General features: G+C 42.6%; 1 long non-coding RNA gene across 1 annotated transcript; it reads left to right on the top strand.

Moving 5' to 3' along the window:
* The first annotated feature begins 3,280 nt into the window (after positions 1-3,280).
* LOC128413896 (uncharacterized) lies at positions 3,281-6,570 on the top strand. The gene is made up of 3 exons (XR_008330511.1): positions 3,281-3,352; positions 4,744-4,913; positions 6,490-6,570. It is a non-coding gene; the product is annotated as an uncharacterized LOC128413896 (long non-coding RNA).
* Positions 6,571-8,286: the final 1,716 nt, after the last annotated feature.

Genomic DNA, 8,286 nt, shown 5'->3' with positions numbered 1-8,286 from the left:
GTTAGCCTATTTCTAATTAGTTGGATTATGAATCTACACAAGTCCTGACTCCCTAATCACATAGATTCTCATGGGATCATGCCAATCACAATTTGTACATGCATATATTTAGTTCTTTCTACAAATGTGCTTCTCCCTGTATTTTGATGGCCTTCTCCTTGTTACCACCAGCTCCCACAAGAAAAATAACATTATCCCAGAGGAATCACAATGTCTGCTGCGATTATAAAACTGCAAGCAACAGAGTATTAAAATTTATCATTCGTTTACAGGTTTTCAGATTGGCATCATCATGTTAATAGCTTCTGTGTGATTTCTGGTGTTTATGAAATTTATTACTGTAGTTGACCCCTATTATTGCTTTCCTTCCTTGAGGTGCTGTGTGATGATGCCACTTGATACATTTTTTCTTTTAAGTTTAGGAGGAAAGAGAGAAAGGAAGCTAAAAGTGGCAAATGTTCTTTTCAACTACCAAAAGGCAGCAGTACATGAATGCTGTATTCTTTCCCTTCCCTTGCTTTTGATTCTACAAGGCTCCTTCCAGCAAGGAAAGATTGAAAGAGAATACAAAATGTAACACAGACCCTGTCTGGTGAATTGCTCCAGCTCCGCCAATCGAATTGACGTATGAAGGAATGAGAAAAGTAAATGGCAGAAAACATCATCCCATAAGAAACAGATACAATGTCAGTAAACAAGGCAGCTTGGATTGAGTGACATACAAGCTTCTAACGTCAAGGAAAGCAAGCTACCTGTACAAGACTCTTTGTTAATCAATGCACAACGAGATCGTGGGCGGAAGGGGGAATTGTCAGCTTCCAAGTAGATGAGTGCCTAACTGCTTTTACCTGAATGTAGCAGAATTTCACACTGGGTCTGTATTTGGCCCAGCTTCCATCTTGTCCTATCTTTCTATGAAACTCAATTGCATAGATTATTTAATCTCATTTAAACAGGTTTATCCTTCTCCAAAGCTTAAAGTGTCTTGCAACAAAAATCTAAACTGTAGCTATTAAAAAGTGCACAGGTTGCCTTTCTGAATGCACTAAGAACAGATATAATTTCACAGGCTTAATGTTTGTGTAAAGAAATAATATAACTAGAAGCAAATGTTACATGTACTTAGAGGCAAAAAGCCAAACGAGACGGACCATTAACTGCTGAACACAATTAAGGTGCATATTTTGTTATGTATATAGCAGCTGTGGGGAAGCTGGAGCAACTTCCAACCCTTCTCTCCCTGTCACAGTCCTGGCAAAGGGCCCCTCCCAGAAGCTGCTCTTTGCATTTCAAGGGAAGCTTCCTTGTTCAGTTGTGGCTCCCTGTTTGTGAAACATCCTCCCCACTGAGGTCTCCCTGGAGCCTTCTTTGACATATTTTCAGTGTCAGGTAAAAACTTACCTTTTCCCCAAGGCTTTTGAGAGACTGCAAAGATATTGATTGCTGTTAGTTGTGTTGCTGAAGCTTTCTGCAGGGGGTTGCTTTGTGTATTTTTTAATGAATTGCACGCTTTTTCATAAATGTGTTTTTATTATAATGAATTTTTACTTATGCTCTGAAATATGTTGTAAGTTGCCTGGAGGCCTTTTTGCAGAACAAGTGGCTAGCAAGTTGTAATCATAATAGGAATGATAAGAAAAAAATGAGCTTTCCCTTGAAATGTAAACAACTTAAAAGAAGGGATTTTTGCCAGGACTGTAGTAGGAAGAGGAAGCATTAAATTCTCTCTGCTCATGCTCCAGATCTCTGAGACTGCTGAGGTCTCCCCACATCTGCTGTTTACATAAACAAAGATGTGCAGATTAATTGCACAAATGCAATTACTACCACTTCTTGTTTAGCCATGGTCAGGGGAAAGAGAGAAGAACAGTAGACGGACTTGAGGTTAGGTTTGCTATCATTTGGGGGGCGGGGAGAAACAGGAAGAGTTGCTTGCAACACAAATGACCCAAGAAAGTGGAGGTAGGACTGCACAAATGCTCCCCCCATGTGGGTGACACTTTTCTTTCCAACAGCGGTGGTGAATTCAGTGGCATCTCAAGTGGGGATGGGAAAGAAAGTCACTTGGCTTTTAGGGTGGGGAATTTACAGTGATGAAAGAAAGGGGCCTTTTTCATTCCTTAAAAAAAATGGTAAAGGGTGCATAGCGGGGCAAATGCACAAGACAAAGCTCTGGGGTCAAAATTGTCTAGCATCCTCTTCAATATACGAATCAGTGTCTGTTTCTCATCTGACAGTAGCCCAAGATGGGGATCATTTCCATTTACACTTCCTCTTCTCCCATCCTCAAATGGCAAGAACAAAACACCAATTTCCTCCAAGGGAAGACATCCCATACGCCATTTTGCTGCCTTCTGATGGGATATCCTCCCTCAGATAATATTTTATGTGGTGACTTCGAGTGTGCTTTATCTTTATCCTCCATGGCCTGGGGAGTTTCACTTCGGTTGTAAGTTACTGAAATGAATGTTAGGATCAAGTATAAAAGCTTGCTAGATAATATTGTTTATCTTTATCTTCGGTGCATCTTACTATTTCCTCTATTCACTTATCTAAAGCCTTTAATAATAGTAAAAAATACTTGAAATTCAAAGCCTGAAGTTGACTAAGTGCTTTGCCTAACCACAGGACCATCTCAACCATATGCTTAAATGGCTATTGATTTTCAAGGAGAGGTGAAGAGAAATAATAGGATTGAGTTTGGCTGGCAGGGACCACTGGCCTTGAGAAGCATTATTTCCCTACTCTCAGCAAATCCCATAGCTCTGAAATTTCTCTGACTTCAAAGTCAGGGAGAGCACAGAGGTTGCAGCAACAGCTGATTATTAAATGGGCAGATCTCAGCTGAAAATGCTTACCTGTCTGTTGTAGTGTGGGAGGAGCAGAGTTTTCCAGCTGTCTGGAACACAAATTCCCTTTTAATTGTTTTAAAAGCAGAAAGAAAAGTCATCACACCACCTCATACTTGTAAGAATGTGTGGCCCAAACTGTCCCTACAAACATCCCCCCCCCCCCCGTTCACTCCTCCTCTCAACTTCAGAATTCATAAGGAAACAGAGCCCAGGAAGCTGCATTTTACTAAGCCAGACCATCTAACTCAGCATTGGCAATGACTGGCAGCAGCTCTCCAGCATTTCAGGCAGGGGTCTCTCACAGATCTACTTCAAGATGCCAGGGCTTGAACCCAGGACCCTCTGCTGAGCTACCACCCTTCCCCAAGCCCCTCCCTCAGTGATGGTTGGTACCCATTGTGACTAGTAGGGTGTAAAGCAGGGGAGGGGGCAACAATAGGTGGAGCCAGAGTCAATGGCAGACAGAGCCAACTCCTGAATGGTTGTAAGAAGGCAGGCAGGTAAGGGCTGATGGGGCAGTGCTGTGTGGCGCTGTGGGTAAAACCACAGTGCCTAGGACTTGCCGATCGTATGGTCGGCGGTTCAAATCCCCGTGGCGGGGTGAGCTCCCGTCTTTCGGTCCCAGCTCCTGCCCACCTAGCAGTTCGAAAGCACCCCTAAGTGCAAGTAGATAAATAGGTACCGCTTTATAGCGGGAAGGTAAACGGCGTTCCGTGTGCTGCTCTGGTGCCGGTTCGCCAGAGCAGCTTCGTCACGCTGGCCACGTGACCCGGAAGTGTCTGCGGACGGCGCCGGCTCCCGGCCTCTAGAGTGAGATGAGCGCACAACCCTAGAGTCTGTCAAGACTGGCCCGTATGGGCAGGGGTACCTTTACCTTTATATCCCTAGTAGGGCAGCCCCTCACACTCAGGATCTCCCTGCCTACTGATATCAGGCAGGCACCTTTACTGTACTCTTCTCAGTGACTGTTCAAACATTTCATTTAAGCAAGCATAAACATGACAGAAAGCATCGTGTTTAATCTGGTATTAGGTCATGGTTGATTTTAATTTCTTTAATGTTTTTAATATTGATGGTTTTTAACCAACAATCTTACTGTTTTATTCCTTTTGTAAAGTGCTTTGAGGTTTTACTACAACGAATGTTATGAAATAAAAATAAGTAAATGAAGAGGTCTTTGGTACATGCTTGGATACTGCCTGAAGCACTGAAAAGTTCTAACCATCAGTGTAATACTGAACTTGCTGGAGCAACTGTCTGATTAGGATGCTTCTAACATGACATTCCAATCTTAAATGTCTCGGGTGAGCTAGATGGTGGTTTCCCCTTCTTTGAAAGGAGACTGTGTTTTAAAAGATGGTATTTTGCAAGGATGTAAACAAATCAAATAGACATTAATTGTTTTTTTACACCTCACTGTTCCCAGTTAACACTGCAAGAGGATTAGCACAAATAAAAAATGTGAAAAGAGAAACTATGAAATAAACCATGCAAAATTCACAAACTCATGCACATAAAAAGGAGAAATCAGTCAAAGATTAGAATTTTGAAAGCTAGTTAGGATCCCAAGCCAACAATCCATCATTTTATTATTTCAATGGGACTACCTTTCTGATGTAGTGTATATGGAGGAGTAGGAGGAAGCCCAAGTCCCTCAGTTAAGGATTTTTCAGCAAATCTACTATATATTTTGGAAAGTTGTATGCTTGTTCGCTATGTATTTGGACACCACTTTAGATATTGTAACCAAATTTGGCAAGATTGCTCCTAAAATCTAGGAGCAGATGTCTGCTTATGTATGGATACAATAGTGCAGTAGATAAACAGATGCACCTAATAAAACTCATTTCATGCATACTTCTCAATCAATATTCCTGGGTTTCTTTTGCAGATCATTCCACTGACTATAGTTGATGGAAAATGGTAAATTCACCTGAGAATGAGGGCTTCCTTCACAGTTATTAATTTTCAACTGATTACAAGATCCCCCCTGGCCGCAGCAGCTTCATGTTGTTGATCAGTGAAAAGTCTGAAATACGTTCACACTGGGGGAGTGTCAAGGTAGGCCCAGGGACCTGAGATATTATTTGGACAAAGCCCCATATTGATTCCATTGCCACAGAAGCATTACATCTCTTCCTGGCTATGGGGATCAAATCCATGATGGCTGGAATTCTGGGGACTTGCCTCCCACCCCAGCCCTGTTCTGTTGCCATGACTGCAACATCACTTGATTACTGTGACATTACTGCCACCTTTGACTGGCAGTGCAAGTGTATATATTATATTCACACTGGGCTATCATTGCTGTTGACTCCACCCCGTAAGAGTACCCAACTTCTACGTATTCTAACGTTGCATATGCACAAGGTCTCAACAAATGCAAGTTGGGCCCAAAGAGAGGATAGGGTCAACATGACCATTACCCACCATGTATCCACTATACCAATTCAGAACATCTGCACAGTGTTACTGAGAAGTGCAGGCAATGTGGCCTCTGAAAACCATTTGCTCAGGAGCACAAGTGTGGAGAGTGCTGCTGCACTCAGGTCCTGCTTATAGACTTCCCACAGGTATCTGGTTGGCCACTGTGAGAAGAGGATGCTGGACTAGATGGCCTGACCTGGAAGAATGTGTCTTGGGTTCTTACTGCGGTCGTAAAAAAGAGCAAGCAAGAGAGAATCATACAGAGGCAGGAAAGGATGGACAGTAATGAGACAGTTCCCCATATTCTGAGTTTGCCCCAAAGACTACTACCTAAAGGAGAGGGGGGGATTATTCAGACTATTTTCAAGCAAAAAAGAGCAATTTGGTATGGTGTACTTTAGTGCAATATTCACTGAATTATACTTTTTAAAAAAAATAACATATAATTCATTCCCATAACTGAGTGAATTTCACTCCTCAGAATTTACAACACACACACATACATGGGGGGTGGGGGTGTTACGGTTCTTTCATAATCAGTCATTCAGGCATATTCCTTACACTATTCCTTTGTTTAAAAATAGTACCATAAATCCATTATTAACATAATTATTGATGATCTACACTCCATTAGTTCATAAAGCCTGACAAACTATCAAGTGTTCAACCACCATCAGCGTTTTCTTGACTGCTTTACGATACAGATAGATTGAGTAGGCTGAGCTTTAATTCCAGTTTTGTAATAATGCTACTGGGTAGACGTGATCTGGCTTTCAAATCATTGCAGCAATGCAGATGGAAAAATTAAAACATATTTTACTCCAAAAGAACATAAACAAATCATTTCCACTTCACACTTGTGGCATTCAATTTATTATATTTTTTAATGCAAGCCAGTCTTCTCCCAACCTCCCCTTGTATATTACACTGATTATATGCTGGCTGGAAATCTGGGATACCCACTAAGTTATATCAAATATTACAACCTGGGTTTAAACTTTCATAATTGACAGCCATGCTCATCAGTGGCAGACCTATTGTTATTATTTCTTAGAATGGAAAAAGAGTGGTACATCGGCTTCTGTAGTTCTCAAAATTACCGTCATTAGTTGTTCTCTGAGAAAGCGTCACTTGCAAATAAATCATACAAATTACCATGCTTGTTGTTATTCATGTAACACCAGTCACTGATGTGCCTGTTGCTTTGCAGGGTAACTGTAAAGAAGAGAGGTTCCTGCCCTGAGGAGCTTACTGTCTAATGGATGAAAGAGACAATCCATTAAATGTGCGATTACATTTACTTTGTCGTTGTCCCCTCTCCTTTAAAAATAGCAGCTGTATGGAGGAAATCAGGCTTAGCACTGCTGCACATGCAGTGCGGTTTAACCCTTTCCTCCTATACTGTAGTTCTGGGGGAAATAATCTCATGAAGTGGCTGTTGACCCTGGGAGAGAAGCTGCCACTGGATGCTGGATTTAAGGTGCTTCTCCTTATGAATTATGAAGGCTCTCTATATGAATTATGAACAGAACTGACAGCACTTAAATACTTATAAATAAGTTAATCAATGATATGCAAAAAAAAAAACCCTACAATTATTATTTTGCCATTTACATGCCAGAAAGGATAGAAACTGTTGATAATCTTTAAATGTCAGAAATTGGAATATCTTTATCTGTGTGACCGCACCATGGCGAGTAACAAGTAAGAGAAGGGGGAAATATCACCTCATAAAGTTATGAACTAAAAGTAAAGCACAGTCATACTATGACTTTTTTTGGAAACAAATACAGCTCTGATAATATCGTAAGAGCATAAGAAGAGCCTCGCTTGATCAAATTCAGGCCAAATTCCCATGTAGTCTGGCATCCTGTTCACACAGTGGCCACCTAGATGACACACTTAAACCTCAGTGTTCCCTGTTCTTAGAGTCTGGTTCCACCTCAACTGCTACTCTCACATAGAAGGAAGCTGGTTCTGATCTTAGAAGCGTGACAGTCTCCTTCCCCCCAATAACCCTTACAGGTAGGGGAAACAAGAGGCTTGGGATACTGGCTCCCCTGGCTCCCTCTATGAAAAAATCCACTGTGTTTAAACTGTGTCTTGATGGGTCTTGTATAATGCATTCTGTCATTTGCAATGTGTTTGATGGGGGATGTCTTCTGCCTGGTGAGGTGAAATTCCATGTTGGCTGGTGTTCATAGTGAACAATCAGAAGAAGACACGAGAGGATGAGGATCGAGGAAGAAGAAAGAAGACTTGAAAGGAAGGCAGAGTGGCTTGGTGACTGAAAACTTGCTCAGGTAGTTGAATCACTTGGCTCAGGTTGAAGAGACGGGGAGAGAAGCTGTCTACAGCACTGAGTGAGAGGCAGTCTGGAATGCTAGACTCTGGGGCCTGGTAAGCAGGGCCGGCTCTCCCATGAGGGCCACAGCTGGGAGGGGCGGCAGATCCAGTCCTGAGACACACGCACCACTCGCTGCTTCCAACCCTTGTCACCCACCTCCCTCCTCCTTCTCCAATGCCCCCTGCCCCTCTGATGCCCACACAGTCATGAGGGAGAAAACATATTGTGTCTTCCCCACTGCCCTCCCCTGCAGTGAGGCTCAATTCTGCAGGATGCTCCTTTACGATCAACTTCTCTGCAGGGAAACTGCTTGCAAGTAAGCACCCCACTGGACTGATGCCTCAGCTGAACAGCTGTTGAATGAAAGTGGTGATCCTGCAGGGTGGAGCATTGTAGGGCACCTACTTTCTCCTTCCTGCCATGCCCTTGCAGCCCTGGAGCACTCTGGGCCATCAAAAGTGACTGTAGTGATTTCTGGCTGTCTCAACCCACCTTGAACAATGCCCAAATCTCTCTGAATAGGCCCAATTTGGCTTGGGATTTGCACCTTGGTCAAAACCAGTGAACAACCCTACAAAATACCTGTGTCTCTCCACACCCTCCTGGAAAAAGGAAGGACATCCACTGAATAAAAAACTGGGATAATTGAGGAAAAGCGTT

The sequence above is a fragment of the Podarcis raffonei genome, chromosome 5 (genome assembly GCF_027172205.1).
Source record: "Podarcis raffonei isolate rPodRaf1 chromosome 5, rPodRaf1.pri, whole genome shotgun sequence".
NCBI classification, from domain to species: domain Eukaryota; kingdom Metazoa; phylum Chordata; class Lepidosauria; order Squamata; family Lacertidae; genus Podarcis; species Podarcis raffonei.
The sequence above is the reverse complement of the archived record's forward strand: the minus strand, read 5'-3'. Positions and strand labels throughout refer to the sequence as shown.